The following is a 9,147-nucleotide window of genomic DNA, read 5'->3' as shown; positions in this document are numbered from 1 at the left end:
CCAGCTACGGTATAACTGGAAATGTTTTCTCAATCATTAAATCATGTCTCTCCGATAGGCTCATAAGAGTAGTGGTCGATGGACAAAAATCAGAGGCCTTCAGTATTAATCCTCAAGGGTCAATCCTGGGCCCAACTCTCTTCCTGATCCACATCAATGACCTCCCTAAACACATACTTAAATCATTCGTTGACATCTATGCTGATGACACGACCATCTACGGCAACACATCAAAGGCTGTAAATGACAAAGTTCTCTCTGATTCTCTCTCCTCTGATCTCGAGCGCGTGGTTCAGTGGGGGAAGACGTGGCTGGTTACCTTTAATGCATCTAAAACCAAACTCCTATCCTTACACCATCAACGCTCTGATCCCCATCGTGCATCAATTGAAATTGATGGCTCTCGTCTGGGAGAAGTCCCGTGTTTTGACAAGCTTCTGGGCTTGACCTTTACTCCTGATCTGAAATGGAACACGTATATCAAGTCTGTTGCCAAGGTCGCTGGAAAGATGGTGGGATCCTTCTACTTCTCCAGAAGATATCTCACTACTGATGCAGTTTTCTATCTATATAAAAGCCAAGTACGTCCAAGGATGGAATACTGCTGCCATATCTGGGCAGGAGCTGCTAAAAATAGCCTATCCTGCCTTGACAGAGTACAAAATAGACTTTGTAGCTTAGTGGGGATGCCCTTTTCTCTACCCTGCAACCTCTCTCCAACAGAAGAGACGTTGCGAGTCTATCCTGGTTTTATCGTTATTTCCATGGCAGGTGCTCGTCTGAACTCCAATCTCTGGTCCCCCTCGCCAATCTTTCACGAAAAACACCCGTCTAGCTGAATCCACTGTGGAAAATTTCCCCCACTCTTTATCTGTGCCTAAATCAAAACGTGGATTCCATGAACAAAGCTTCTTTCTTAGAACTGCACGCCTGTGGAACTCTGTTCCGTCTGCCTGCTTCCCACCTGACTACAACTTGGATGTGTTCAAGTCCAATGTTAACAAATTCCTAATGAACTGCCCCCTTAAGTAAACACTTCATCAAATCTCCACACTAACGTACTGTACTTGCAATAACCCTTATCCCTGAGTGGTTTCCGGGCCTTGATAAGTGGTGACCACTATGTATAAAAGAAAAAAGAGTGAATCCCCATAATAAAAACATTATTTAATGTCAAATTCAATCATTTTAATTTTATTTTTCTAATACCAAAATGCTTTTATTTTTTCAAGTTCTTAATATCGTAAACATTTATTCATGGAGTTTGCTTCTAATGTTAGAGAATGGACCGAGAGAAAGAGAGAGAGAGAGAGAGAGAGAGAGAGAGAGAGAGGGAGGGAAGTGAGTAAATTATAATGTAGACACGTTGACCGGAAGTGAGGGTAAGCTGATCGGATGCGTGTGAGTCACGTGATCAGGTTAGCTGAATCGGAGAGATTGGGTTTAGACTTAGAAGGCAACGGACGGCTTAACAATCGTCCTCCCCCTTCACTGGGGGGTGGGGGGACGCTGACGTGTACCACGCAAGCCAGAGATTCACTTCCATCCTTCTGTGGTCGACATCTGGGGTGAATAAAACTATAAAACCAATTAATTGTTTTGGAGTGATTGAATCTTCGTCCAAACAGGTTCTCGCCTCCCCTCAAAGACACGCGATGAATTCAGGTGGACCAACCTCGACAACGCCTGAAAGTATGTCCAAATAATACATGTACCACACACACACACACACACACACACACACACACACACACACACACACACACACACACACACACACACACACACACACACACAGGCATATGAACAATTAAATATGAAGATACAACAAACAGACAGAACAACTAGACGATCACACAACGGTCCCCCTTATTAGATATAACAACACAACACTAATAGTTATTTAGGTGAAACTTATGCATATACAGCCAGATGCAGTTTCATGTTCTTCTTAGGTCAGATTCTATTTAATTCATAGATCTGAGAATTAGAACACACCTCACAGCATGATTACTAGTGATGCAGTGATTACAATATTTTTACCAATTCCAATACAATTACTGATTCTGTTTTCAATTTCCAATTCCGATACAATTAATATTCTGAATGCGATTCTTTTAAAATCTCTTACTTTTTAGCTGTAGATTTATTTAAATTTTTGGATTACCGAAAAATACATTTTCACAAACATAATATTTTCACAAACATAAGAAATTGTGGAAATTTGATCTATTGATTTTAGCTTTACTGATAGTTTAAAATCAATAAATATTCATCATTTTATCATTCGTACTAGAAATGGAAAATTGAATTAAACAAAAGAATTCTTTTTAGTATCAAAAAACATTCAATTTTTTTTCCAATTTCGACACCGATCCCGATACTATAAAAAACTTCCGATTTTTTTCTCTCTTTACGATTTAAACGTTTAATTGTTCTAACACTAGTATTCACTTTTTCTCCGCTGTGAGAAGGTATGGTAAAAGGCCAATTGGTGGAGATGCAAAGCCAGTGCACAAAAGGGGTGCAATGTGGCACCATAAAATTTTCAGAGGGCATCTCAAGGCAATCGTAAGTATGAGGTAATTAAACACTACTAAAAACTCCCAAATTAGGGATACACAAATAGATTTCTCTCTCTTTTTATAATTAGTCTTTCTGCTCTAAAAGAACCCTCCCTTTTAGCAGTCGAATACACGTAAGTTCTTTTAATAAATTTGAATACTGCAAAAGCTACACGGTCAAATTTTGTCCGAATTGATGTGTTCATTTTGAATATAATGTTGAATATGGTACTACAATTAGGGTTGGGTTACCTTCAAGATCTATTTTTTAATGCAATTTTCTCTGATCTGTCAAGCTTCAGTTTGAAATAGATCTTGCATCGCTAGATTCAATAGATACATTATTATAATAAGGATTCATGTTATTATAAGGGAAGGGGAAGAGGGGGAAAGTCCAGTTTTCATGTGAATATTTACTTAGGAATTTCGCATAGAAATTTTCCCCGTCGAGTCAGGGACAAATCATCAATTCACCGACTGCAAAAGAAAGTTTACGTCAACCGATCGATTCTTCACACGTGAACCAATCTTCACGAACCGCAGAGACAATGCCAAAACAAAATGACTGAAAAGCGAAACGAAATTGCCCAACGGCAAAAGCAAATGTAATTCTTTGCCAATTGTTTTCAAGTGACTTCAACTCAAAACGGAGAAAGGTAAACAACTTCAGACAAGTTTTTTAGAAACAAAAAAAAATAAAAAGAACGAACAAAAAAAAAAATCAGGAAGAAAATAAATTAAAAAAAAACACAAAAACAAAATGAACAGACCGGAAGAGTCGCCATTTTTTATTCCATTTTTTTTATGTAATCGTTTCTGTTTGTCGCCATTAAAACAGGCAAAACAATTGCAAGGAAATTTGGCAAATAAATCTATTTGACAAAAGCCGCATCCGGTCTTATTAACCTGCAAATGTTTAATCGATTATGCTGTGGAATAAAAGAGCCTCTGGGGATGCGAAAAAAACTGATTTCTCTGATTTCCCAAGGGATGACCATTCAAAAAGATTGCATAACACGTGACCATAACGCAGACAGGTGGCACCGCCAAAGCGCTTCTTCTATTGTTATCAACTTCGTCTACCTAGTTACCATATTAACAACCACAGCGCTTCAAGCGATTGGACGACAGAGAAAGGGTGGGGACTGAGAAAGGAAGAAAATCAGAAATTGTCGGTCATTTATTTTTGTAACTCACCGTAACGACATTTCTTTTCCAATTGAGCAAAATGTGATGTCAAAGTTCAAAGTTGATGACGTCAACAGAAATTATCCAAAACGTTTATATATATATATATATTTGACCGCGATTATGATTTTCATTTCTCTTTGTTTTTATCTATCCATAACTTTACAGAATTATTGATACTAGCGGAATCCGTGGAAATTCCACGGTAGTTGAAATTATTTTTTAAAAACACATTATAAATAAAACTAATAAAGAATAAAATAAAACCGATAACGACGAGTTTAAAACAATTTTTAGCAATTTATTTTAGCCTTTTAAAATTAAACAGAATTGATTAAAAAAATTAAGATTTTTTTAATGAAAATTCAACACATTGTTTTATTTTTTCTGAATAATTTTTTTATGTAAATTATAAAGGAACAGGTGTCAATTCACTTGCAGATTAAAAAAAAAAATCAAAAGAAATAATAAAACACTTATAGTCTCCTCTCAACATTACTTTCTTTTAAATTATAAAATAAAATAGACAATTTAAGACCGTAAACGAATTACTATGTTTTTTTTAATGTTTGCAGAGGAAATGGATTTAATGATTTTTAACTGATAAAGAGTGACTACAAAAGGAGGTAATTCGTTTCTCATTTTTTAATATTTGCGATGATGTCTTTTGTGACACTGAACGTACTGACAAGTGAATTAATATTTAGATAATCATTGAGTCTAAAAACTGATTACAAATGGTCGATTAACTAATGCACTCTTGTTATCTATTAATATCTTAATGAGTAAATTTTTTCAACAAATCAAATTTTCAATTAAAATTATATACAGAGAAAATTAATAACAAATAAGGGCATTCACTAATTGTATATCTAGAAATCATTTTAACAAAAGCATACACCTGGCAACAAATGCAAGAAGTAAGAAAATTATTATAAAAAATTCATTTGAATAAAAATTATGAACCTGCCATCTTGTTTAAGATCTAGTAACAATGCAAGAAACAATAAAATAATTTTCAAATGTACCAAACAGCCATTTAAATAAAAATTATGAATTTGCTGTGAAGAAACAACAAACTTGATCAATTGTCAAAAAGAAGATAAATAAAAAAGTATGCTATTTTAAAGGTCATTATCAACGAAAGGCTACACCGGTGTAAATAAAATCGGGTCAATCTAGTGAAACAACTATGGCCGAATAAAACGCTACAGTGACAATACCGCCTGAAAGGGGCATTTCAAGTGGTTAAAAAATGGTTATATAATAACAACTGAAAAAGACATGGATGTTGGTTGAAAATTTGGGCCCAAGAAAAATCAAGTTGTCGAGTTCCTATATTCTCTCCTAACAACCACCCACAACCATCACCGACAATAAATTGTTATATTTTCATATATCATTGTGTTATCATTCTTTAAACACATCAGAAATACAAGACTATTAAACAAAATGGGGAAAAAGTCCAACGTCTATATTTCAGGATTTTTTTATTACATTTTCACCCCAAACAAGGCACATTACCACTTTGACGTAGAGGCTACTATTAGGGGCACAGGCTACAGTGATAGTATGTGGGGAGTTGGATAGCAACCTGGATTTTTCTCTTATCTAAGAAGGATTTAATTATGTTAAGTATTCTTCCAGTGATACCGTATGATCTGATTTTCCTCGACAAGGAATCCAATATTGAGGTTTTAAGGAAGTTCAGCAAGAGATTCCGTCGAAAGAGGCGATACTCTTCAAATCGTGTCAATGGAATTTCTATCAGGACAATTCACCAGTCCAGACAAGATGGGTATTAAGATAGTTCCTCACCCTCCCTATAGACTTGCACTTGCTCCTTGTGACTCTTGGTTATTTCATAAGCTCAAGGAAAAAATGAGGCTGTCATTATGAGAAAATCTAGACAAAAAAGGTCGTGATGAGATCATTAACACGCTCACATAAGAGGACTTCACTGGAGCCGTCCAGAAGTTGCTGAAACGGTACAAGTGCCTTGCAGCCGTAGCACCGCACACACACACACACACACACACACACACACACACACACACACACACACACACACACACACACACACACATATATATATATATATATTTAAAGGGTGTTCGAACAGTATTCTAAAAAGCAGAGTGTATTTTAATGTGATAGTAAAATTACTAATTTAATTAAAATACAAGAAAAGAACAGTGCTCGTTGTAATTCAGATATATAATAAGCTCGATAGGCAAATATCCTAGAGCTACTTTAATATTTAGTAATGTGATTGATAATTCAAAATTCAAATTAGAATTAAAAATTAAAAATCTGTTTCGTAAGAAGTAACAACAACAAATTCAATAATTTGTACGATCGTTTCGGATACGATGTTTTTATTGTGATAGACATTAAGCCACGGACAATAATTTTGACAGTTTTTTAAACAAAGTCTCCTCATCAGCAAAAGTATTGGGTATTTTTTTTTTATATATATGTAAAAGACACCATAAATAAACCTAGCAATTTTTAAGTAAGGCAGATATATCTTTTAATTGTTCGCCTTTTGAAAACCGTAATTATCGTCAAAGCATTCATTTGGATGTTGATTGTAGCTTATAAATGTACGAAAATCATTCATAAGCTACAATCAACATCCAAATGAATGCTTTGACGATAATCACGCGCGCGCACGCGCGCGTGTGTGTGTGCGTGTGCGTATGCGCGTACGTGTGCGCGCTAGCAGAGATACTCGCGCTTTGCGCGGAACTTTTGCTGTACGAAGCAGGTACCCGAGCGTGGAGCAAAGTCTCGACTTTAACATTTGACCTTGACCTTGAAAAATGATGTGCATCATCTCAGGTCGAGGACCATCCTCATGCCAGGTTTGGTCATGATCGATCTAGTGGTTTGAGCTTTAGGAGAGTTGTACACACTGACACACACACACACACACACACACACACACACACACACACACACACACACACACACACACACACACACACACACGTATATGTGTGTGTGTGTTTGTGTGTATGTGTGTGATTTTTATAACGATCTAAATCTATGCTCAGACACAAGTACGAATGTGAATAATGTTTGTTTCTATAATTTGAATAATGGAATCATATATGGATTTACTTTTTTCATTTTCGCGCCATTACGATTCACTCAAATACTTGAGAAAATTTCTCTTATTGAATTTTATCGATATATCCGCTTTTCAAAATGGCTTTCGTTCTGCAAACTAACTTTAACAATTTCAATACGACAATGATGTGAACCATTCGTTCAATTATTACAAAAAAAAGAACATGGCGGTTATTAAAGCGTCACTTGTGATCAGAGGTTTTATTAACTATTCCACCATATCAAAAGAAATTTATTTTCAGTTCTTCATTTTCTTCTTGTTCTAATCGAAATTTCATTGAAGAATTTAGAAGAAAATTTGAGTCGAAACAGCTGCTTCTTGAATAAGAACTAATTCAAAAACAAAAGCAATAAATTGGATAAATAAAAAAAAAATTCGGCTTCTAATTTCATCGATTTTAACATCCATTTTTCAATTGAATACCTTTTCATTTCAATCCTTTCGCGTTGTTTCTGTGCGGAAGAAAACACAAAGAACAAAAGAAGAAAAACAAAGAAAACAAAAAAGAAAACAAGCAATCCTTTTTATATTTATACGATAACGCCAACGAAGAAATTTATAAGAATTATAGAAAATAAAAATCTCTTGAAGAAATGGAAGATGTCCTCTGGACATTGCCCTTAACGGCAGATTTTACACGTGTAGGTATATGTAAAGAAATTATTTTGAATGGGTTCGAGTCTCCCGACCACCAATAATAATCACTTCCTGCACTGATGAATTCATAAGCATAAAACACGAGTGTATGTACGTACACAAAATTATTAATATTTATTAAATAAATATTATAGATATAAAGCCCCTTTAAGAGATTAGGGTTGAGCCCTATTTGGTGAATTAAGAGAAAGCGGTCAATCATCATAATGTATCATTTTAACTTCCTATATATGATTTGAGCGCCATCAGCTAGAATCGAATCCAAAACATGTAACTCTTCAGCGTTATCCGTTATCATTTAAGCTGTCAATATGCATATCAAAACGTAAAAATTAACAAAGCTAAACATAAAAATGTATAATTGCGCATGTGTAAAACATACATGCTTAGTGCTACTCATGCAGAGAGTGATCAAGAAGATCCTGAGAGTCCGCCCGGCTTTCTCTGGAACGTGACGTCAACAGCCGGAGTAAGCCGAGCGTCGCCGAGAAAATTAATCTGAGCGTCGCCGACGAAAGCATAACAAGAAAAGAAAACATATCTTAAATTTTAAGTTTTATTAACTGTAAAGAAAAATGTTATAACCATATTTTTCCCCCTTTTTTTGCTATGTATAATAAATAATGCTTTTTTGTTCGAGAAAAGGTTCAAATGTAAGTAAAATAAATACTTTCAAGGAATTTTTTTCTAAAGTTTTTTTTTTTTAATTTAAAACAATTTTATTATTTTTGTTTTAGGGTGTTTTTTTTTTCAAATAAAAACTGAAAACAAGAAAAGTTGAAACAAAACTGGTTGGGATATTTTTTTCATATTAAAACAGATATTGTTGTTCTTTCCTCAGATCATTGTTTTATTAATGGTGTGTGTGTGTGTGTGTGTGTGTGTGTGTGTGTGTGTGTGTGCGCGCAGATCGTATTCCGCGTTTGCGCTGGAAGTCTTTCTGTGTTGCTCGCTCGAACGCACACAAGTAGATTACTTTAATTATGATGGCAGTTGTCAGACAAGACTTGGCAAGAAAGGTACCAGTCCGTAATGATGTAAAGGTTCAGCATTTCGTAGTCTGACACCTCCAGGCATATCCATCGCTTACCTTTTCTCTTATAAGAAGATTGCACGAGTGTCCACATAATAGACGTTTTATTATGTTAATTACTTGTATTACTATGTTTATTACTTGTATTATTATGTTTATTACTTGTATTATTATGTTTATAACTAGTATTATTATGTTTATTACTTGTATTATTATGTTTATTACTTGTATTATTATGTTTATAATTGTATTATTATGTTTATTACTTGTATTATTATGTTAATAACTTGTATTATTATGTTTATTACTTGTATTATTATATTTATAACTAGTATTATTATATTTATTTCTTGTATTATTATGTTTATTACTTGTATTATTATGTTTATTACTTGTATTATTATGTTTATAACTAGTATTATTATGTAAATTACTTGTATTATTATGTTAATTACTTGTATTATTATGTTTATAATTGTATTATTATGTTTATTACTTGTATTATTATGTTAATAACTTGTATTATTATGTTTATTACTTGTATTATTATGTTTATAACTAGTATTATT

The sequence above is a fragment of the Euprymna scolopes genome, chromosome 20, assembly GCF_053919585.1.
Source record: "Euprymna scolopes isolate OS-2025 chromosome 20, ASM5391958v1, whole genome shotgun sequence".
Taxonomy (NCBI): domain Eukaryota; kingdom Metazoa; phylum Mollusca; class Cephalopoda; order Sepiida; family Sepiolidae; genus Euprymna; species Euprymna scolopes.
Note: the sequence above shows the minus strand (reverse complement) of the source record.